General features: G+C 44.1%; 1 protein-coding gene across 1 annotated transcript in view; it reads right to left on the bottom strand.

Annotated features, from left to right (window-relative positions):
• Positions 1-24,413, bottom strand: part of LOC143742263 (B-cell receptor CD22-like) — a 67,843-nt gene that overhangs the window by 12,701 nt on the left and 30,729 nt on the right. The window lies entirely within an intron of this gene.

The following is a 24,413-nucleotide window of genomic DNA, read 5'->3' as shown; positions in this document are numbered from 1 at the left end:
GCGCTAGAGAATGAAGCGTGCAGCCATGTTTAGCATTTTGTGTTTGAACTTCTGTTTTTGCAGTAGCTATTGTTCTGTTGAAGAGTTGCTGGTGAAGTGGATTTACTTATTGTAGAGTTAATGAAAGTTATCATGAGCATTGTAATGTTTGTAATGTCATAAAAAATGCCAGTATGGCAGGAAGATTTTAAAACGAGCGGTTCATTCATAAATCCATAAGATGTTACATGCTGGAAATACAAACCGGAAGACAGAACACAATGAGCACAGTGCTGAAAAAGGAGGGGGCTACATAAGGTATATTATAAAAAATAGAAGAATAACAAAGTACAGTAAACGGTAAAACTACTTGCGCTACACATCAGTGCATTTATGATTATGATAAACTAAAAGAATAATTCAGTTTGCAGCATAACGGAATGTTTTTTAAGTAACTGGAAGTGACACGGGTAGCTAAACTTTCACCTTACAAATGACCACATCACATTTATATTTAGATAGAAGCAGCATTAACAATATGACACTCACCTATGACAGCAATTTCAACTTGGTATTCAGGAAAGCTGTAGCTGTATTTCAATGTACCCCTGGCTTCAAGTCTGAAGTAATATGACCCATTATGACTTTGATTGACATTATCGAAGCGGGTGGTGCAGTTTTTCTCTGTAGGAGTGCCAAATATTTCTCCTTTTAACAATCCAGTGTTGGGGCTACTGGAGTCAAACACTACAGTGTAAGGGTTTTTGTCTTTATACCATATTCTCTTTGCATCTTTAGTGAGGTCTCCTTCATATTTTTTATCAATATCAAATGTGCAGGGTATGAAAACACATGATCCTCGTAGAGCTTCTACTCTCTTCGGCAGACTGATATTAAAAACACAAAAAACTCCTAAAGCACACAGACAAGAGGAACTGATCACACAGAGTTTACATGCAGAATAAACTGCCGCACTTATTGCTCTTTAATCTTACAAAGGTCATATGAAAATGCTTTCAGAATATTAATTCAGCATTGGAATAATCTATAAGAATGAAACCTTGTATCAGACATCCAGTGAGGAGGAACGTCACAGATATTTCCATCATTCACATTCACTCCACCTTACAACAGAAAATACAAACACACAATCATATACACTCTTATTGTAAGGCTCTTTATTGGCATTGATGGTTTTATGAAGAACCTTTAACAACCATGGAATCTTTCCATTCCATAAAAGGTTATTTATAGTGAAAAAACAATGTTCAAATTATTAAAAGGTTCTTCATATTAAGAAAAAATGGTTCTTTTAAGAAGTGTTCACTTGTGGAGTGTTCTTCTATGGAATCGCTGCATGTGAAAAAAAACACCCTTTTGGAACCTTTATTTTTAAGAGTGTATAAACTTAACAATTATTTCCTTTTTAAACTTTGGTGTAAACATTATTTCTAAATCCAAAATCAATTTTTCATGAGTGAGAAATGTCATTAGAAAAAATACAGGCTACTAAATCAAAACTCTACATCACTCAAAAATGTTAAATTATTTTTTAGAAAGATTAAAAACAGTTTAATCTTGAACATGTTTTACAACCTGAGTGTCAAAAGATGGAAAATCTCAAAACGACAGAAGTTTTAGTGTGTTGTGTGTAAATGCTTACCAGCGAAGAGTGAAAGAGCGACTGTGACTCTTCTACACTGGATAGAGGGAGAACTGTGTGTGAAAACAACATGTCTTTACTGATATTACAGTTTTCACCACTTCCCCTTTCAGTCCGAACTAAATAACTGCAGCCTGCCTGACTGAGTAAATATATGCTAATCAGTATGAAGATTATAGCCCCCTCCCCCCCCCCCACAAAAAAAATATATTTACTTGAAATGTCTTGTGAGATCCAGGGTAGAAATAATAATTCTAAATGCTCAACAATTCTTAACTATTATTCAGGAATAAGTGTTAAATCACATTTTAAATGAAATCCTACAGTTGCAAACATTGTATTGCAAATATTAATTTTTTCATTTCTTTGCGTTTCTTACTTTTTGGCTATTATAGTATTACAGTAAGAAACATGGGAAACTCTGGACTAAATAGCTTGCAGATTCATTCTTCCCCAAGATACTGACTGAAACCAAAGCCCGTCTACGAAGAGCCTGGCCACTCCCTATTAAGTCCTATTGTACCAAATTTTGGTTGTAGTTCCACCAGAGTTCCACTGGGGGCCGATCGTCCGAGTTCAAAATTAATTGGAGTCTAGGTGCTAGACGGCTAAATTTGTCTCTTTCACCCGATTGCCGTTGAGAAATCTCAGATTTGATTGTAGGTTCTGCCAGTTCAACATGGGTTATAGGTCGAAAGTTTAATGAACGAGTACTTACGTCCTTTCGATTTCTTACAGGTTGAGTTGTTGTTGCCCATAACACGCTAGCATTCTGCTAATGAACACTGATTGGTCAGTGAAGGACTGATTACGACCAGACATACTGCCTGATGGCATCGTGACATCCGAAGCGGGACCAGAATGTTAAGGCGGACTTAACTCTTGTATTTACCTGTGTCAGCGGTGTTGTCGATGCCTCGAGAGAAAAGAAAGTGCAGATCGCGAAAGCACCAAAGTGACTGAAGGATTGCCGTAAAGCTGTTCTCTGGTCGTACGATGTGTATGACGTCATTGACATTATAAAAGACTTTTTAAAGCAAATAAGTGACTCTAAAAAAATCTAACACTCTGTAATCTGTAATTTCTTTGCATCTCCTTTCGAAAACAACATTCAAATTACTAGACAAAAAATTATATCCTGAGAAAAGTGGATTTTTAGGGGTATATCCATAGACAGTAAAAGAAATGGACACAGCGACCCTGTTGATTTCAACGGAGAGAGTTGAAGCCGAACATGGGCACTCACTTCCTGATAGCCAAGCGTTCTGCGCAGGCTAAAACTGAGCTTGATGACGTAGATTTCACGTGAGCAACCTGACTGACAGTTGTAAATCTTCTAGTAGCTGTGCCAAGACAAATCTGAATCACCCATAGACAGTCACCCAACGTTAATCGTGCACAGAGACGGTGAAGCGCGACCTGCAGCAACTTTTGGTAAGTATTCTGATTAATTATTTTGTCATTTTGCTTAATATTTATTTATTTAAAATTTAACGTCAGTACGCCTGCGAGACTGTGCGAGCTTCTCCTCCTGTCTATACGGTAATGTCTCTATTGTGCGACATGAAGTCGCGTGGTTATGACGCAATTTTTAGCCTATTTTTACAAGAATGGCTTCTACGGGGCTATAACGTAAGATACAAAGTAATGGAGCCTTTTATACATTGTCGTGTTTCTTTAGAAATAAATAATGGACAAATGAAGTCTTTGGACGCCTCAGATGTAAAGTTATTCGCTGTCAAAGTGACGCCAAAATGAATGGGAGTCAATGGGATGCTAACAGCAGGTGATAGCCAGCTACAATGGCGGCCCCCGGAGGCAGCTTCAACTTCCGGCTGATGGATTACCCCCTTGGGTATATCTCCATAGAGATTTAAGATTTAGAGACTTCTCAATATCCCTCCTCCAAATCAAGCACAGCCATCTTGAAGGACATCTCAATTCTCTAATTGCACCGCGAGGAGTCGAGGATCGAGGAGTGAGGAGGCTTTTAGAAGAGTCATGAGCGATTATACACAGCTGTATCCTATGCGGAAGTGTTTTATTGACTAAACGTGACGCACCTATACATTCTCCTCCCCCTTTCACATCGGTCACAATAATTTGAATTTGTACTTTACCCTTGCTGTTTTTATAAACCACACATCTCACATATTTCAACAGGGTATCTTGCTTTATTATTATTCATTATGAATTTCTTAAATAAACAAACTTCAACAATATAAGGGCAGATCCTTTGAGCGCTGCTGATGACGCTGTGAAGTGACGCTCGAGTGATCAAGTATACCAATGTATAAAAAAACCTACACAACCTACAGGGGGAGGAGCTGAGGCGCTAGGAAAGGAAGCAAGGAAAGGAAACGAGGATACACAAATAAGAAATGAGAAGCATGAGAAACCCGCTTCTGCCACCTTGAGGAGCGGAGGAAAACTGCACTTTACTTTCTTTAAAGGGATAGTTCACCCAAAAATGAAAATTCTGTCAGTAATTACTCGCCCTCGTGTTGTTCCAACCCCGTAAGACATTCGTTCATCTTCGGAACACAAATTAAGATATTTCTGATGAGATCTGAGAGCTGGATCACTCCTCCATAGGCTTCTAAGGGATTGAAACTTGTTTCCCGAAACTAAGAAAGACATCGTTAAAATAGTCCAAGTGACTAGAGTGGCTCAATCTTAAGTTTATCAAATGACGAGAATACTTTTTATTGCATTCCCCTACACATGCAAAGTTAAATGCAAATGTGAAATTTCACGTAAAGCTTTTTCTTTTTAACGGAAAATGCCATTAACGTGAAACTTTGCGCGTCGCGTTCATATAGGCTCTTGTCTGTAGGCTATATTTTCCTCCCATAGAGCCTATTATTATAAAGAAAAAGCTTAACGTCAATGCAGTAAGACGGTGATATTAAAACTCAGTATCCTACACCTTATTGAACATGCAACGAGCTATTGCACGTTAAGCGTTTTATAATGGTTTTCTATGGGTGTTGTTCATAATTTAATTTAATCTAATCTGTTTGCCTCTACAAAGTATACTTTATTAATAAGGTAGGCCTATATTGTGTACTAAATTTGGTGCTTCAATATCACTCATAACGCTGGATTACGGTGTGTTGTCTGTTTTAGCAGCTACTGCTATCTAGTTGTAGCAAGTTTTCTCAGACAGTGTGTGTGGATCGTGCAAAGCTACACCGGCGAAATGAAAGTCAAGTGAAGTCAAGTCAAGTCATCCTCATTTATATAGCGCTTTTAACAATGTAGATTGTTTCAAAGCAGCTTTACAGAGATAAACATATAATTTAAGGTAACAGAGATTGGTTTGGTTTTATAGTGGCTCTTGAAAAATGTTTTTTCCAGCTAAAGTTAGTTTTGATTGATTCACTTCCGTCTAAATGATCATTTGTTATTAAATTAGGGGCCGCTAAGACGACACCGTTCTCTCTAAACAGACTTTAAACGTGAACCTTTGATAGACGCTGATGGCGTTCACATGCGCATTAAGAATTGATTCTATAGTTATGTGCGTTTGAATATATGTGCGGAGGTTTGTAATTCCTTACAAACCATGCCTAAACAAACTACTTGTCTATAAATTTTGATGCAGAATTTTTATTTTATCTTATCACTTTGGGTAGGTACGCGAACCGAAAAATTCCACAACGCTTTATCTGTAGAGTGGTAAAGGGATCCTCCATAGGGAGAGGCTAGTTGGCACTTCAGCACTGCATTGTCATCAGGTCCAGGCGAAAGTCCTTCGTCAGATCTGGAAAGGCTTGGATCCAGCAGGCTGCGGGAAAACCTCGGGATAAACAAAGACACTAAAATTAGCGTAGATGCCATTCTTCTTATGATGTAACGAGTACATCAGGATTTAAGGGAAGTGTTCCCAGTTCCGGCTGACCTAATCTAAGCAGCCTAATATTTAGTTATAGAAGTCTATAGAGTGTTATGTGAATGCTAGGTCAAAGAGATGTGTTTTTAGTCTAGCTTTGAACTGACAGACTGTGTCTGCTTCCCGGACAATGTTAGGAAGATCGTTCCAAAGTTTTGGTGCTCAATAGGAAAAGGATCTTTTTTCTCAAAGTCTCAAAATCCAAATGAATCAAATAGGATCGACTCTTTTACTGTCTATCGATCGACTCAGAAACGAGTCAATGAACGCGTGTCACCTGATCCACAAATGCACATCTTGTTGCATGCACAAATTCTGAGCTTCATTAATACAAAATCGAGGTTTTGTATTAACAACTATGTCTCTATTTGTAGAAAATGCTGCATATTCACGTGATTCTGGATTTTGCACACACAAGTTGTATTGTATTAGTTTTAAATGTAGTGACGCACATTTGTGAATTTGACAAATAGATGGGTAGTTGTGCACACATTAATAATTAGCACCAGGCCTATTCATTTGTAGTTTTTTGTGTGTGGGCTGTGAAATGCTTAAAAACAGAGAAAAGAAAGTCTCAAAATCCAAATTAATCAAAAGAGATTCACTCAGAAAAGACTCAATGAATGCACGCGCGTCACCTGATCCACACATGCACATCTTTGTTGCATTCGCAAGTTATGATACACTAATACAAAAGAAAACCTTTGTATTCACAAAAATGTCTCTATTTGTACAAATAACTACACATTCAATCAATTTTGAATTTTGCACACGCAAGTTGAAAGTCATTTGGTTGTGGATAGTAAACCATATCTGCAACATTAATCAAGTTCATTGATAATTGTGCTTGCATGTGTTAATCATTTTGATACTATGTTCATCACATATAGGGACTGGGCCTACGATCACACCGATGTGAGTGGAACGGTCAGTGCATCACGTGATCAACTGCTAAATTCAAACATGCTTTCGCACGTTGGCTGGCGCTGAGCCACAGACGGACGCGGTCAGTTAACATCTTTTTAACATCATTTTTCACCAGCCGCCACTGGTTTTGAAACACTACATTTCTTTGCAAAGAATTTAGGACTTTGACCTTTCAATGCTACCCACACACAGCCTACCTGGTGATCCGTTACAATTAAATATGCCATCCTCAAATATTTTCTTAATTGTTGTTGTTAAGCGATCATATAGCCTAGGTAGCCTGGTAAATAAATTCTAAGACTAGATGTACCATTTGACAAAAGATTAATGAAAATGATAGTGCACATGTAATAGTGAGTACAGGCCGTTTGTGTTTGTACATTTCTTGGTAATATAGTGTGATGTTAATTTTCCAATACTTTTAAATATGGTTACAATGTTTATTTGTGCTTTATGTTTAAAAAGGAGTGTGTGTTATGCGCATTTATTCATATAATTATTTCGCTTGGCATACCAGCGTGATGACGTCATCGCACGCATCGCATAGTAACCCGCGCGCTAGTGATGCTTCATTCGTAGTAAATGCAGAGACGAGGAGCAATCACAAATGCGTTCATCTCTTCATTGTCTTGTTACCTTCTGGTAACTGCAAACTATAATGAAAAAAACACTTCCGATTTAAGCATAAAACACTGTTAATAATCTGAACGAGTTGTGCGCGTGTTTAACGCAGTTGTTTGTTTTGCTAGATGAATAGTGAGTTATGAGTTTGTCATGTTGAGCACATGGTTAGCATAATGCAGCGATTAGCGCAAAAGTCCGCCACATAACTGGTTAAAGTATAAATACTATTCGAATATTTTTCATTAAAAAATATTTAATGAAAAATAACGGGGGGCCCCTTGACGGGACGTCCCCCCGATTGCCTGCGAGCTTCTCCTGTTCTCCTAAATTCTCCTGTTTATACGGTAATGTCTCTATTGTGCGACAAAAAGTCGCGTAGTTATGACGCAATCGTTAGCCTGTTTTTAACAAAAACGGCTTCTACGGGGCCATAACGTAAGATACAAAGTAATGGAGCCTTTTATACATTGTCGTGTTTATTTAGAAATATATAATGGACAAATGAAGTCTTTGGACGCCTCAGATGTAAAGTTATTCGCTGTCAAAGTGACGCCAAAATGAATGGGAGTCAATGGAATGCTAACAGCAGGTGAATTTCTGCTACAATGGCGGCTCCCGCGAGGCTTCAACTTCCGGTTGATGGATTACCCCCTTGAGTACTACACACAGAGGAGATTAAAGAAACCAGGTGGATTTGATATGCATTGATTTATTACATAGTTATTGTGTTCATTTTCAAAGCTACATAATTGCATATTACTTTAGGATTAATGTTTTAAATATAGCTTCAATTTTTAATACAGCAGCATGAAAATTATTGAAAAGATCAGGGATAGGCAACGTCCTTTTTGGAGTGCCGCTATCCTGCAGAATTTAGCGTCAACTCCGATAAAAACCTAGCAGTATAGTAATCTTAAAGATGATGATTAGCTGGTTCAGTTCAGGTGTGTTTGATTAGGATTGGAGGAGCTAAACTCTGCACCCAGGAGGACCGACATTGCCCTTCCATGTCATAGATTAAATATGAAAGTAAAACGGCCAGTAGGTGGTGACAAGTTACTGTCTTTATGAGTGAGTCATTCATTTCTCGTTCAAATCAGGAATTCTTTAATGAAACACTGTTGTGTGGCTCGGAGGAGATCGACGCTCGTGGTGCCAGGTCCAGAAGTAAGGCCAGGGCATTAAAGGTTAATAGGATGAATCGCCAGACAGGCACAACTGTGAAAGGTCATCGTCGTTAGGGTGACGAATTTACCGATAATGGATCGCCAGGTAGACGTAACAGGTCGAGTTGAAGGCACACATCCAGTTTAACGTGTCCTGGCACGGAAAGATTTTTGCCAGCTGAGCTGAAGGTTATCTTCACTTGTAGCTACGAGAGAACATTTATTTTTATTTTTAAGATATAACAACAACATTTCAGTCTTTCCAGTTCACATTCATTATAATAATAACAATACAATACGTTAAAGGTTGAGAAAAACAAAAAAAAACAATCAAGTTACCAATAAGAAAAATAGACTTGTGACAGATTTGTATCCCATGACAAGAATAATTCTAGTGACATATTATCCATTAAAAATTTCTAAATGAATATTCATTACTGATATGCATTTCTTGTTTGTAATTAAATTAAGAGACTTAAAATAAAAATCCACCTCTATCAAAAACAACTTAAATGATGGCGAAGAATTCTGGAATTTACATTTGTGGATATGAAACTTGCCTAAAAAAATGTAAAGGTTTATTATAGTACATAGTTTCTTTTCTTTGTATTCAAAATAAGTGATAATGTTCTTCCCCTCAATGTTGAGTTTGTGTTTTGTTTTACATAATATATAATTCTCAAGTTCTTTCCAAAATGCATTACTGTATGAACAACCAAACAAGTGGGTTACATTTTCAAGTTCATTTTTACAAAAAGTACATTTGTTATCAATATCAAGAAATCTTGAAATGTACATCTTAGATGGGTATATGTTATGTAATATTTTTAGATGTATTTCTCTAATTTTATTTGTGACACAAAATTTAAAAGGAATAAGCCATGCCTTCTGCCAATTAATATTCATAAAAATAGCATTCCAGAAAAATTTCCCTCTAGGTATTATTTTTTTGGCATTGTAGAAACATTCTCTAATATGTTTATTAGTACATTTTTTGCTTAGAATGTCAATACCATTTATGTAAAGAATGTTAGGAGTAATGCGTTGTACATTTTGCTCCTCATAGCTTTTCATTAATTCCAATATTCCACTGGGAATAGAGTTAATTACTGAGCTAAATTCTTTAAATTTTACAGGGAAAGTTTTCTGTGTAAGAAAGTCTTCATAGCTAAGAAGTTGACCATTAGTGTTAAATAAGTCTTTTAAGTAGATGATATTATTATCTATCCAGTTTTGTAAATACAATGATTTGTTCCTTTTAATAATATCCTCATTGTTCCAGATGATAGATTTATGTGGTGAAAAGTTGTGTGAATAACATAGCTTCCAGGCTAACAGAGCTTGTTGATGAAATTCCGACATCTTAACTGGTAATTTAGAAATACTGTAATTACAAGACAGTAAGAACTTGAGACCTCCAACCTTCTTGAATATATTATGAGGAATAAAATTCCATAATGAATCTGGGGCTTTTAAGCATTCCTTTAACCATTTAACTTTAAAAGTATAATTCAAATCCACAAAATCCAACAGATCAAAACCCCCTTTAGCTTTAGGAGCAGAAAGCAAAGCTTTTTTCAAATGATTGTGCTTATTCTTCCATACAAATTTTACAAACAAATCATTGTTCCCTTTCGTTGTCACTCCGAGTTACGTCGGATGACGACGAATGGGGTTTCGCTTAGAACACCTATCGACTTCGAATATTACAAAACGAGCCAATGGCAAGGAAATGCCATGGGTCTGCGGAATTTGCATGGCGTAACTCCGCCCCACCTCGTGGGTATAAAAGGAGGACGCCGGCAACAGGCAGATATGTTTTCGCTTCGGAGCCAAGAGCATTTCTTCACTCCACAGTCATCTCTGACTTTGCTCTACGAGACGAGCTTCTCTCTCCGGTGTTGGTGTGACGGCGATCTGCAGCGAGCTCACAGTGCCTGCTGATCTGTGCAGTAATCTGCCAGTGTGTGTGTGTCTCCCTGTGCGCTTCAACATCGCAGAGTTTTTTCTCTCCTCTCATAAAAGAGCTCGCACGCGGCACGTCTTTTTAAAGACGGCTCGCCCGTGCATTTCTGGTTGCAGCGGACTGGTATCGGACTCTGATGGTATCGGACGCTGTCTAGTGTGTTTGATCATGCTTGAACAGCGCTCGTGGGTGACTCATGTTCTCGCAAGGGAACGTGATCATCGCGTCATAAATAGGTCGAGACTCGGTGAACTCGCAAGAGTGAGAGTCCCCTCATCCACCCCCCGATCTTCGGCGGGTGGCCAGGGTGACCTGAGGGTTACGGTCTGGAACAAGGCGCCGACTATGTGTCCGTGACCCCAGCCCCCCTCTTCAATGACGGTGCCCACTAGTGAACTGCTGATTCCCGCGAGTCTGCCCTCTGGTGGCCCGCGTGTTCGAGTTGAAGCTACAGAGGAAGATGCCATGTCTGTTTCAGCATCACTAGGTGGGCTTGAGTCTTCTGGAAGTGAGGGCTCGTCACAGCTGCCACCTTCCGGTGTGCATACGGCTGTGCCTGAGTCTGATCCGGAGATGAAGGCCATGCTTTCCTGGGACGATTGGTTTTGGGTAAGGCCGCCGACTCTCGTCCGTGGCAAACCCCAATACCTCTCTTCCCGGACGTGCATGATGAGATCTCGAAGTGCTAGAAGACCCCCTTGTCTTCTCAGGACCGCTCGCTGATCTCATCCGCCTTTCCTCCCCTCGATGGGGCCGCTGCTCTTGGGTACACTGGGGTTCCCCCGGCTGAACGCTCTGTTGCGATGCTATGTGTCCTCAGAGTGCTTCTTCTCGGCGCAATCCTAAGCACCCGCCCATGGCCTGTAGTTTTTCGTCTACGCTTGTGGCGAGATCCTATAGCGCCACGGGACTGGCAGCCGCCTCACTGCATGCCATGGTCATTCTGCTGGTCCACCTCACCCAGATGCTCATGGACCTGCACGAGGGCGGGACTGACCCAGGGCTCTTCACTGAGCTGCGCGCCGCCACTGACCTTGCTCTCTGAGCGACGAAAGTGGCCGTACGCTCCCTGGGTCAGGTGATGCTCACCAGTCTGTGGCTGAACCTGTCTGATGTGCTGGATGTCGCGCGGACCCGTCTGTCCGACATTCCCATATCCCAGGTCGGCCTCTTCGGCGGTGCGGTTGAGGGCTTGCCCAACAGCTCTCAGCCGCCCATGAGCAGAGTGAGGTTGATTCTGTTCTGACGGCCCCGCCGTCCGCTCAGATCCCTCGTCTGCCCACCGCCGAAGGCGCCCTCCCGCGGCTCCCACCCCGCCCGTTCACGGGCCGGCTCTGGGGGCCGCGGGCGGACGCCACTGCCCTCTCCAGCCCCGCCCCCCGCTACACGCCGGGTTAAGCGGCGCTCGTGAGACGGGCACCTCGGCGATGGAGCAGACTGAGGTTGATTCTGTCCCGACGGCCCCGCCGTCCGCTCAGATCCCTCGGTCTGCCCACTGCCGAGGGCGCCCCCCCGCGGCTCCCACCCCGCCCGTTCACCCGGGTCGGCTCTGGAGGCCGCGGTCGGACGCCACAGTCCTCTCCAGCCCCGCACCCCGCTACACGCCGGGTTAAGCGGCGCTCTTGAGTTGGGCTCCTCAGAGATGGGACTCAGTTCTTTCCAGGAGTTGGTAGCAGGACCACTCCTTTCCCCGGGGAGGGCCGGGGAAGAATCCTTATTCTCCAAAGAGCTGATTCTCCCGTCTCTGAGCACAGAGTTCTCGGACGTCACAGAGCGCCGCCCACAAGCCGTGCTCTCCTCGTCCCCCTCTGTCCCAGAGGTGGTTGACATGGCGTGCCGTCCACGGACCGCTTCGCCCCTGTTCCCCTCTGTCGCCAGACCCCTGGCAGAGCAGGCCCCCGCGGGACGACCAGCCTGGTCCTCCCCTTGCCCCTCTGCCAGGGCGCGGTTGCTAACTGTGCCCCCACATCGGGCCGGTATGCCGTCCACGTCTGGGCCAGTTACTCCGCTTCGCTGCCCCTCCGGGGGGACTCCTGTGGTCGCATGATCCCGCTGGTTCAGTTCCTGGGAGCCTGGTTAGAGCTTCCCCGTCTGTCCCGCTGGGTCGCGCGGACCATCAGGCTCGGCTATGCGATTCAGTTCGCACGGTCTCCTCCCCACTTGGGGAGTCCGCTCCACTTTTGTCGGTGGCTATGCCCCCATCAGGAGAGCAGAGATTGCCACCCTGCTGGCGAAGGGCGCAATCGAGACTGTCCCTCCAGCCGAGATGAGGTCCAGCCGGCTTCTCAGCCCCTACTTCATTGTCCCCAATAAAACCGGTGGGTTACGGCCATTCCTGGACTTGCGCGTGCTGAACCGCTCCCTTCACAGGATGCCGTTCAAGATGCTCAAACGCGTTTTCGAATGCATACGGCCCAGGATTGGTTTGCAGCGATCGACCTGAAGGACGCCTACTTCATGTCTCTATTCTCCTTGACACAGACCGTTCCTTCGGTTTTCTTTCAGGGGCAGGCATCCAGTACGCGGTTTTCCCTTTCGGGCTAGCCCTGTCTCCTCACATCTTCACGAAGGTCGTCGAGGCTGCCCTTGTTCCCCTTCGGGAACACGGGGTTCGCATCCTGAATTATATCGACGACTGGCTGATCATAGCTCACTCTCGAGTTCAGGTTGCGAACACAGGGACCTAGTGCTTCGGCACCTAGCTCGTCTGGGCCTTCGGGTCAACTGGGAGAAGAGCAAACTTTGCCCCGTGAAGAGGATCTCTTTTCTCGGTATGGATATCGACTCGGTCGCCATGTCCGCGCAGCTTACGAGCTAGCGCGCGCGCAGTCACTGCTGACTTGCCTGAGACAGTTCGAGGGCAAGAGTGCGGTTCCACTGAAACTTTTTCAGAGGCTCCTGGGCATATGGCTTCTGCAGCCGCGGCAACGCCGCTCGGATTGCTTCATATGAGACCGCTTCAGCTTTGGCTTCGCGACCGAGTCCCGAGGTGGGCATGGCAACACGGCACCCTCCGAGTAACAGTTACTCCGACCTGCCGTCAGACCTTCACCCCGTGGTCGAACCTCAGTTTTCTACGGGCCGGAGTGCCCCTGGAACGAGCTTCGCGGCATGTTGTTGTAACGACAGATGCCTCCTCCACGGGCTGGGGTGCCATGTGCAATGGACGTGCTGCCGCGGGCTCCTGGACAGGACCCCGTCGCCTCTGGCATGTCAATTGCCTCGAGTTGCTGGCCGTACGTCTTGCTTTGCGCCGCTTCCAGTCCGTGCTCAAGAACCAACACGTACTAGTCCGCTCAGACAATACCGCCACTGTAGCGTACATAATAATAATATAATAATAAATTGAATTTGTATAGCGCTTTTCTCGAACTCAAAGTCGCTTTACAGGGCAGGTGAATCAGCAAGAGAAAAAAAAAAGAAAAAAAACATATAGGGATGGGAGGGGCGTGGGGCTACGGATAGGCAGAGGTGAAGAGATGGGTCTTGAGGCGGGACTGGAAGATGGTGAGGGACTCAGAGGTGCGGATCTCATGGGGGAGGGAGTTCCAGAGCCTGGGAGCTGCCCTGGAAAAGGCTCTGTCCCCAAAACTGCGGAGCTTGGACTTGTGGATGCAGAGGAGACCGGCTGAGGTGGATCTGAGGGACCGTGAGGGTTGATAGGGGGAGAGGAGGTCAGTGAGGTATGAGGGGGCCAGGTGGTGGATGGCTTTGTAGGTAAGGACCAGGATTTTGTATGTGATCCGGTGGGAAATAGGGAGCCAGTGTAGTTGTTTTAGGACTGGAGTGATGTGGTGCCAGGATTTGGAGCGGGTGATGAGTCGGGCGGCTGCATTCTGGACCAGTTGGAGTCTTTTTATGTAGTTTGAGCTAATACCAAGGAGTAGTGAGTTGCAATAGTCCAGTCGTGAGGAGATGAAGGCGTGAATGAGTCTTTCAGCAGCAGAGGGTGTGAGTGAGGATCTGATTTTGGCGACGTTGCGGAGGTGAAAGAAGGAGGTTTTAATGACATGACAGATGTGAGGTTCAAGGGAGAGGGTTGAATCAAAAACCACGCCGAGGTTGCGGGCCTGTGGGGATGGGGAGACAATGGTGTCGTCAATGGTGAGAGTGATGTTATTGGTTTTGCTGAGAGTGGATTTGGAGCCTATGAGGAGGAATTCTGTTTTATTGCTATTGAGTTTGAGGAAGTTATGTTGCATCCAGGTTTTAATAGCTGACAGACAGGAGTTGATATGGGAGAGGGGAGGATTGTGGGGGGATTTGGTGCTGAGGTAGATCTGAGTGTCATCGGCATAACAGTGGAAATTCAGTTTGAAGTGACGAAGTATCTGACCAAGGGGGAGGATGTAAATGATGAAGAGGAGGGGGCCGAGTACGGATCCTTGGGGAACGCCTTGGGTGACTGTGGCTGTTGCAGAGGTGTGATTATGAAGAGAGATGAAGTGGGATCTGTTGGAAAGGTAGGAACGGAGCCAGCTGAGTGCAGTACCTTCGATACCAAGGTCTTTGAGTCTGGTGAGCAGGATGTTATGGCTCACGGTATCGAAGGCTGCACTCAGGTCGAGAAGAATAAGGATGTTGAGGGAACCAGTGTCAGCGGAGGTGAGGAGGTCATTAAGGACTTTGAGGAGAGCAGTTTCTGTGCTGTGGAGGGGGCGAAAACCAGATTGGAGAGGTTCAAATTGGTTATTGGCATGAAGATGGGTTTGTAATTGTAAAGCGACTATACGTTCCAGGGTTTTAGACAGAAAGGGGAGGGTGGAAATTGGGCGGTAGTTGTTGAGGGAAGAGGGATCCAGACCAGGTTTTTTGAGGATAGGGGTGACAGCGGCAGTTTTGAAAGCAGAGGGAACAGTTCCAAGGGACAATGAGGAATTGAAGAGGTTAGTGAGGTAGGGGCAAAGGACGGGGAGGCAGGACTTCAGGAGTGGAGTAGGGAGGGAGTCAAGTGAGCAGGTAGTCGGTTTGGAAGAGCTGATGAGTTTAGAGATTTCAAGAGTGGTGACCAAATTAAACTGGGAGAGGAGGCAGTGTGGAGAAGGGGGAGAGAGGTCAGGAGGGATGGGGGGAAAAGGGCCCGTGATAGGTGCTGGAGTAGATACTGGAAGGTCGGATGCAGGGGATAGAGATTGATGAATGATATTGATTTTATCAGCGAAAAAGTGAAGGAATGAGTTGCAGAGATCCGGAGTAGAGGTAAGGAAGGTGTTGGTCCGAGGCTTGATGAGGTTGTTCAATGTGGAGAAGAGGGTTCTGGGGTTTAGACATGGGTTGGTGAGGATGGTGGAGAGGTAGGCAGATTTGGCGGCAATGAGGGCATCTTTGTAGGCAATGAGGTGGAGTTTATAGGCTTCATGGTGGACTGTGAGAGATGATTTTTTTGTCAGGCGTTCAAGTTGGCGTCCAGTTTGTTTCATTTTCCGGAGTGCAGGTGTGTACCAGGGTGACGAGTTGTTAAAAGTGACAGTTTTTGTTTTGAGGGGGGCCAGAGTGTTAAGGGAGGTACACAAAACGGAGTTGAGGTGGTTTGTGAGATCATCAGGTGAGGTGAGGGTTGAATCCACGTGGAGAGTGGTGGAGAGCAGGTCAGAGAGATGATGGGGATCAATTGATTTAAGGTTGCGGAAGGTGATTTCTCTGAGGAGGCGGGGGCGGGGGGTTGGAGACGGAATGGTGAACCGTATCAGTTTGTGATCAGAGAGGGGAAAGAGGCATGGATGGAGGTTGAGCACTGGTTGGTTAGTGGAGCAGACCAGATCGAGGATGTGTCCTTTTTCATGGGTGGGGAATGTGACATGTTGGGTGAGAGTAAAGTTGTCCAATAAAATTGTGAATTCTGATGACAGCTTGCAGGTGGAGGAGTCTATGTGGATGTTTAGGTCACCGAGTAGTAGCAGACGTGGAGAGAGAGATGAAGCTAGTGTGAGGAGTTCAGTTAAATCAGAGAGGAAGGAGGGATTTGGTTTAGGTGGCCGGTAAATGAGGATAACTGTCATGGAGGAAAGAGCTTTGAAGACGAGATATTCAAATGATGATACTGAAGGGAGGGTGAGTTCAGTAATCCGGAAGTTCTGATTATAAATAACGGCGAGGCCACCTCCACGGCGGGAGGGGCGGGGTTTGCAGATGTAATTGTAGCCAGTGGGGGATGCAAGGTTGAGGGAGAAGAAGTCATTGGGTTGTTGCCAAGTTTCGGTGAGCAGAAGGAAATCCAGCGTGTTGTCAAGGATTAATTCATGGAGGGCAGGGGCTTTATTGTTAAGGGATCGGGTGTTGAGGAGGCCAAAGTTGGCATGGTGAGAGGGTGGTGAGATGGGGGCAGGCTGGAAAGATCTGAGGTTGTCCCGATTAGCAGTGCGAGTGAGGGGGTAATGCAGTTGATAAGGGACAGTGAGTGGATTTACAAGTGAATGGAGAATAGGTATATGTGAAGTATGAATAGTACTGTAGTCCAGTTCGGGTTTTCTGTGCAGCCAGTCGGTGCGCTCAGCTCTATGTGATCCAGCGGGGGAAGCGTTCCGATGACGTGGCAGAGGTGCGACAGAGCGTGCAGGTGACCAGATGGATGGAATGGATTGTCCGTGTTGGAAGTAAACAAACTTGCGGCGAAAACTTCTGTGGATGTAACGGGGTCGGCGTAGAAGTCCGAGCTGTTTGATGACTGGGATGCAGGATGGAATTGAGTAGTTGATCAGTTCGACCAGTTGCAGAGTTGAATATTTGAACATGATGCCGAGCGGAGGGACTGAGAGCTCCGTGATAGCAGTTAGTGATGGACTAGGAACACAGAAATGGATGACTGATGTAAGTGCCAAAATGATCCATGGCATGACAGGAGGAGATGAAAGCAATTGGTGGAGGTTGCCTGTGAGAAAGAGGTAGGCAATCGGGTTAGCCGCTATTGCAGCTAGAATTAGAATTAGCAGGCACGCGTTGATGAAGGCGGGCAGCCAGCAAGCGGCTAACCGACGAGGCGACAGTCCGGTCGAGGTGCCCAAGCGGCTTCGGGAACCAGCTGTGAGGCTGTCCAGAGGAAGGGTTACAGTGAACATAAACAAAACATAAACACAAGAAGGAATAGCAGACAGAGAAGCGGCGAACAAACAGCGCCAGCGTCCTCTCACGTCCGCGAAGGATGTAAATTGGATGGTACATCAACCATCAAGGTGGTCTACGCTCCCGCCGTTTGTCGCAACTCGCTCGCCACCTCCCCATATGGAGTCAGAAGCATCTGAGGTCGCTTCATGCCATTTATTACCACCGGAGCCCTGAACTGTGCAGCCTACGAGCTCTCACGGCTTCAGCCACTCCCTGGAGAATGGCGACTCCATCCCCAGTCGGTCCAGCTGATTTGGGACCAGTTCGGGGACGCACAGATAGATCTGTTTGCCTCCCACGACTCGACCCATTGCGCCCAGTCTTATTCCCTGACCGAGGGCACGCTCGGCACGGATGCTCTGGCGCACAGCTGGCCGCAGGGCCGCAAGTATGCGTTTCCCCCAGTGAGCCTTCTTGCGCAGACCTTGCGCTAGGTCAGGGAGGACGAGGAGCAGGTCATTCTGGTCGCGCCGTACTGGCCCGCCCGAACCTGGTTCTCCGAACTAGTACTCCTCGCGACAGTACCTCCTTGGCCGATTCCCCTGACGAAGGCCTCCTTTCTCAGGGACGGGGCACCCTATGGCACCCTCGTCCCGATCTTTGGAACCACCACGTGTGGCTCCTGGACGGGACGAAGCAGGTTTGAGTACCCTTCCACCTACGGTGGCGGCTACCATCACTTCCGCTAGAGCGTCGTCCACGAGACACGTCTACGCGTTGAAGTGGAACCTCTTCGTCAACTGGTGCTCTTCTCACCGAGAAGACCCCCGGAGATGTTCGATTAGTGTCGTGCTTTCCTTCCTTCAAGATAGGCTGGAGCGAAGGCTGTCTCATTCCACCCTGAAAGTCTATGTTGCCGCTATTGCCGCACACCATGACCCAGTCGAAGGTAAGTCTGTTGGAAGGTACGACCTGATCATCAGGTTCCTGAGAGGAGCGAGGAGACTGAATCCTCCTCGCCCTCCTCTCGTTCCCTCTTGGGACCTCTCAGTGGTTCTAACTGCCCTGCGGAGTGCTCCCTTTGAGCCTTTGCAATCAGTGGAGCTTAAGTTCCTGTCTATGAAGACAGCGCTCCTGGTTGCATTGGCCTCCATCAAGAGGGGACTTGCATGCATTCTCCGTTGACGAAGCGTGCCTGGAATTTGGGCCGGCTTACTCTCACGTGATCCTGAGACCCCGGCCTGGATATGTGCCCAAGGTTCCTACCACTCCCTTCCGGGACCAGGTGGTGAACCTGCAAGCGCTGCCCCCGGAGGAGGCAGACCCAGCCTTGGCACTGCTCTGTCCAGTACGCGCCCTCCGCGCCTATGTAGACAGGACGCAGTGTTTCAGGACCTCAGACCAGCTCTTTGTCTGTTATGGTGGGAAGCTGAAGGGAAAGGCTCTCTCCAAGCAAAGGTTGTCTCACTGGATAGTGGACGCCATTGCCTTGGCATACCAGCAGCAGGGTCGACCGTGCCCCCTTGGTGTGACTGCCCACTCCACCCGGAGTGTGGCATCCTCTTGGGCTCTAGCGCATGGCGCCTCGCTAACAGACATCTGCAGAGCTGCAGGCTGGGCGACACCTAACACATTCGCCAGATTCTACAATCTCCGAGTGGAGCCAGTGTCCTCTCATGTACTTTCTTCAACCAGCTAGTACTGGACCCGCTCAGGTGTCTTCGCTTGCTCGCCATTCCACTCCACGGACTGGATACGTGCGATATTCTCCTCAGGTGAGCTTCCCCGAAAAGCCCTGAGTTCCTCCAGCACTCCTGACGTTGGCGCCAGTGTCTATTGCCTGTGTGTCGGCTAGGTGCCTCCCGTGTGCATGGTCCCTCCCCTGAGCGACCCCCACATGTGTATTCCACTGTAAGCCTCCCGAGCATGTGTCTTTCCCTTGGCAAGCCACCTTGCCACCCCTGGGGTTGAAATATTCCACCTGCGGCTGGACACCCCAGTGTTCTCCATGTCTCCTTCGGGTCACATGTGTATTCTCTAAGTCCCCCCCTCTGGGTTGGCAGTAATTGCATATTTCCCCTGAACTTGGGATATGCTCCCCAGTGTACCTTGGTATTCCTGTGCTAAACAGGAGTCCTTCGTCCGTGCCAGTCTCACGACAGGGATCTCAGATTTACGCAGGGCACTGGAAGACAGCTGAGAAGGTGGCGTGATTAGACTGGTAACCCCATTCGTCGTCATCCGACGTAACTCGGAGTGACAACGAAAGGGAACGTCTCGGTTACGTATGTAACCCTCGTTCCCTGAGTAGGGAACGGAGACGTTACGTCTGCCTGCCACTTTCCGCTGTACCGCGGGGATCGCCTGAGCTCAGTCTTGGCTCCTCAGCGAAGAAACATATCTGCCTGTTGCCGGCGTCCTCCTTTTATACCCACGAGGTGGGGCGGAGTTACGCCATGCAAATTCTGCAGACCCATGGCATTTCCTTGCCATTGGCTCGTTTTGTAATATTCGAAGTCGATAGGTGTTCTAAGCGAAACCCCATTCGTCGTCATCCGACGTAACGTCTCCGTTCCCTACTCAGGGAACGAGGGTTACATACGTAACCGAGACGATTTCTTTACATGTAAAATCACAGACATTAAGGGAGAGTGCTGGATACACAAATCTAGAAACTCCTTCAGCCTTAGTCAAGAGGACCCTACCTAAGATTGATAAGTCTCTTTGAAGCCATAGGTTCAATATAGTTTTAGATGTTTTCATTTTGGGGGAGAAATTAAAACGTTGGCGCTCAATGACAATCTTACAAACAAAAACACCGAGAAATCTAATACAATTTTTAACAGGCATATTATATATGGTTTTAACGTTTGTTTCAAACAGAAATAAAAATTTGCATTTAGATTTATTCAATCTTAGTCCAGAAGCAGCTGAAAATTCGTCTATTAATGCTACAGCTTTTCCAATCTGATGTTTGTCCTTTAAGAATAATGCTGTATCATCAGCTAGTTGGGTCAGTTTAATTTCCTTTCCAAAAATAGACAAACCTTCAATTATTGGGTTCTTTAAAATATGTAATGAGAGCAATTCGACAACAATCAAAAATAAAAAGGGAGAAATCGGACAGCCTTGACGGACAGATCTCAGCACTGGAAATCTTTTGGTAGTGTTTGGATATAGTATGACACAACTGTCAATATTTTTATAAAACATTCCAATTGTTGAAATAAAATTTTGACCAAAACCAAAGGTTTAAAGTGCTTTAAACAAAAAATGATATTCCACCGTATCAAAAGCCTTGTAAAAATCAAGAAAAACTATAAGGGAGTCATTATCAATTTTTTCAGAGTAGTCTAATAAGTCAAGAATAAGCCTTATGTTGGAACTAATATGACGGTTGGACATAAATCCAGTTTGAGTTTCGGCTATAATTTCTCCAAGGAATAATAGGTCTCCAATTTTCTATCATAAGATGATCTTTTTCCGGTTTAGGGATTAGCGTTATAATACCCTGTTTCATACTTGTTGACATTTCATTCCACATCTTGACATTCCTTAAATAATTCCAATAAAGGATGCACAATAATATTCCAAAAATGTAAATAGAATTCAACCCAGAGGCCGTCGTTGCCTGGAGATTTTCCTTTTTTCATTGATTGGATTGCTTCTGATATTTCTGATTTTGTGATGGGTCGTTCACAATTAGTTTTGAAGGGCTCTGAAATGGTTGGTGTATATTTTTTAATTGATTCAATAAACTAATGACAATCATTGATTTGGGAATTTGATTTGTATATGTTACTGTAGAATGAATAAACATATTTTGATATGTCCAAATGATTAGTGGTTATGACAGCATCAATCTTGAGTGCAGAGATATTGTTTCTTTTTTGATTTCGTTTCTCTAGGGCAAAAAAGTAGCTAGAGTTCTTTTCGCCTAATTCCAACCATTTTGCTCTTGACCTTATGAAGGCTCCTTTAGCCATATTAATATATGTATGATCTATTTCTTCTTTTAGTCTCTTCAATTTAATTTCTTCTTCCTCTAATAGATTATCTTTCTTCAATAATGTATTTAGTTCGTTCATGATACTAATTTCTTTTGAGGCATTATTATTTTTTATTTCTTTACTCCGTTTCATTGCTGTTTCTCTTATCTTAAATTTAAAGTATTCCCATTTTTGTGTATGATTCATTTTAGGATCCCTAAATATCTGTTTCGCTGTTCTTTTAACATCAACACAAAATATTTCATCATTTGATAAGTCATTATTTAACTTCCAAAAACCACGAAGATTGTTTTGATTTTGTTTAGTGCCTATTAAATGAATTTTAATCGATCTATGATCAGATAAGGGAGCAAAATCGTGAGATGCTTCTGAAACAAATTGTGTGCAAGAAGGCCACAAGTCAATTCTGGATTGTAGAGATCTATTCGCATTACTCCAAGTAAATTCTTTTTTATCAGAATTTAAGTATCGCCATACATCGACAACCGAAAGTTGTTCACAAATATATGCAATGCTTTTAAATCTTGAATGTTGAACTGTTCTCATCGGTAATCGATCTAAGAGATCATCTGGAGCATCATTATAGTCTCCCCCAAGAATCAATTGTGCTTCTTTGTACTTTTAGTTTAATGCCTTCAAGTTTCTTACACAATTGTATACACATTGTTTTGGCTACAGCTGTGTTGTTATGATTATAGTATAAGATACAAACTATAAAAATGGTGTTATCCAGTTTGAAAACTAAAATAATCCATCTACCCTCATCTGAAAATAATGATTCAATAATAATACCTTTAAATTTGTTGAGGAGAATAGCTACACCAGCAGATTGTTGAGAGGCATGACAGAAATAACACCGATCACCCCATTGTGGTTTCCAAAATTTCACGTCATTTTCACTTGAGTGAGTCTCTTGTAAAAGGATTAAATCTGCATTTTTTCGTCTACAAAAATAAAAATAGATTTTCTTTTGGTGCTGTCACGGATACCTCTAACATTAAGGGATAGTATTTTTAAGGAACTGAAATGAAAGTCTGTCATAAAAATAAATAAAGTGAACTAGAAATCTGTAAAATAAACAGGAACTTGTAAAGTGTTGAAATATAGATACACAAGTAGATTCTCTCAAAGGAGAACTCTAAATATTGAGTACCTTATGAAATTGAAGACTCATTTCTTTCTCTTTTTTAATATAAAGAAGTGAATAAATTGCTTAATTAAGCAAGTAACTGTGCCACTGTAGAAATAGGTTATTTAACTACTGGTACACATAGTGCAGTATGCTAATTTCGAACATAGGTAACCATCACATCAATGTGATTGTGCTATACAGTAGACAATAAGTGCCTTAGTAGGAGAATTTAACCCAAGGTATGAACATTTTCCCGGTAAATCAATACATCTAATCAAACATGTAAACTTAAATTAGTTATTGTTCCTTGTGAACAATAACCTGAGTTAGCTTGAGGTAGTTAAGGGATCTTATCAATATTACTTAGCATTCGACTTAACTTAAGATCACCTTAATATTCAACTAATTGATTCTTAAACTGTATTTCTTACACCAACAATGATGGCCACCGGGCCGGTCCATTTGGTCTTCCTCCCTTCGTCACAGGCTTTTTATCCATTGACCAGAGTTTGTTCCTGCATTGTCTTTCCGTGTAAGTGAGGTCTTCTGCCATCCGTAGATTTTTTCTTTTCAACACATCGGAGTTGAGGGAGGCTCTCCATACTTTGTGTCGGAAAGTGCGCATGGTGAATTGCATGATAATGGGACGTGGTTTGTTGTCATCTTTATTTCTCCCCACTCTGTGTACAGTGTCTACCAGGAACCCAAGTCTGGCTTATCTTCTGGAATAATCTGGGCGATTATTTCCAGCACTTCCTTTCTCACATCTTCGTTGCTGTATTCCGGGAGATTAAGCAAATGGAGATTCCATCGTCGGCTATATCTCTCAGCCTCCTCCTGCCGCTCCTGAATTGCGGTCGCTCGCTCGTTTAGCTTCTTCACGATGTCATCTGTCGCCTTACAATGCATCCCAAGGTCTTTCATATGCTCTTGCATGACAACAATCTCCGCCGTGTTCTTGTTCACCATTTCTTCAAACTTGGAGAATCGGTCATTCAGTCCGTGAATAGCTTTCAGGATATCAGCATTGGACACATTTTCCGCTTCTTTCTTCGAAATTTCAGAGCGGACCTTCTTTGGACTGGGGCTATTTAGAGGGGTTCAGGAAGAGGTGAACATAAGTTTGGGAAATGTAGAGCTTCCCTCCCTCCAGGATATATATGCCAGGCGGTGTGTGAGGAAAGCTCGGAGGATCATCAGAGACTCTAGCCACCCGAGCCATGGACTGCTCTCACTGCTACCATCAGGCAGGCGGTACCGCAGCATCAGGACACACACCAGTCGACTCCATGACAGCTTCTTCCCACAAGCAATTAGATTTCTAAACTCTTGATCCCTCATGATCAATAACCATAAACAGTCTAACTGTCAACACACCACAACATAACCTACTGCATATTACAATATATATATATATATATATTATTTTTTTATTTTTATATATCCTCCTTACGTGTATCTATTGCATGTATACATACCTCTTTTTGTATTTTTTGTATATTGTTGTATGTTGTAATTGTTGTATATTGTATAGTGTATATTGTATATTATTTATTGTTCTGTTAGTGTGTATGATACTGTGAGTAATTGTGCGCACATTAGATGTGTAATCTATGTAAATCTGATGTTTGCTGTAATTGTTTAAGTCACATCGTGTCATACTGCTATGTTGGTCGGAACTGCACCTAAGAATTTCACCCACTGTTGCACTTGTGTATATGGTTGTGTGACAATAAAAGGATTTGATTTGATTTTGATTTGATTTGAAAGCATCAGACTCCAGGTCCATTATCAGTCCTCCCTTGCGTCTTGTTTCTTTTTTGGCCATATTTTCAGTGCTAATCTGTCACGTTGCTAACTTCTCTTTTATAAGATAGCCGGTTCACTGTTTCATAATACGACGAAAGAAGAACCCCACTCTTTTCTCTTTTTTAGGTTAAATAGTCCTACTGTCAGTGCAGTAAATACAAAGGCAACAAGTCACTTCTCAGAAAACAATCTTTGAGTCCA

This window comes from Siphateles boraxobius, unplaced genomic scaffold, assembly GCF_051911475.1.
Source record: "Siphateles boraxobius isolate OS27281-9 unplaced genomic scaffold, OSU_SipBor_1 19, whole genome shotgun sequence".
In the NCBI taxonomy this organism is placed as follows: Eukaryota; Metazoa; Chordata; class Actinopteri; order Cypriniformes; family Leuciscidae; genus Siphateles; species Siphateles boraxobius.
This window is presented reverse-complemented; position numbering and strand designations above follow the sequence as displayed.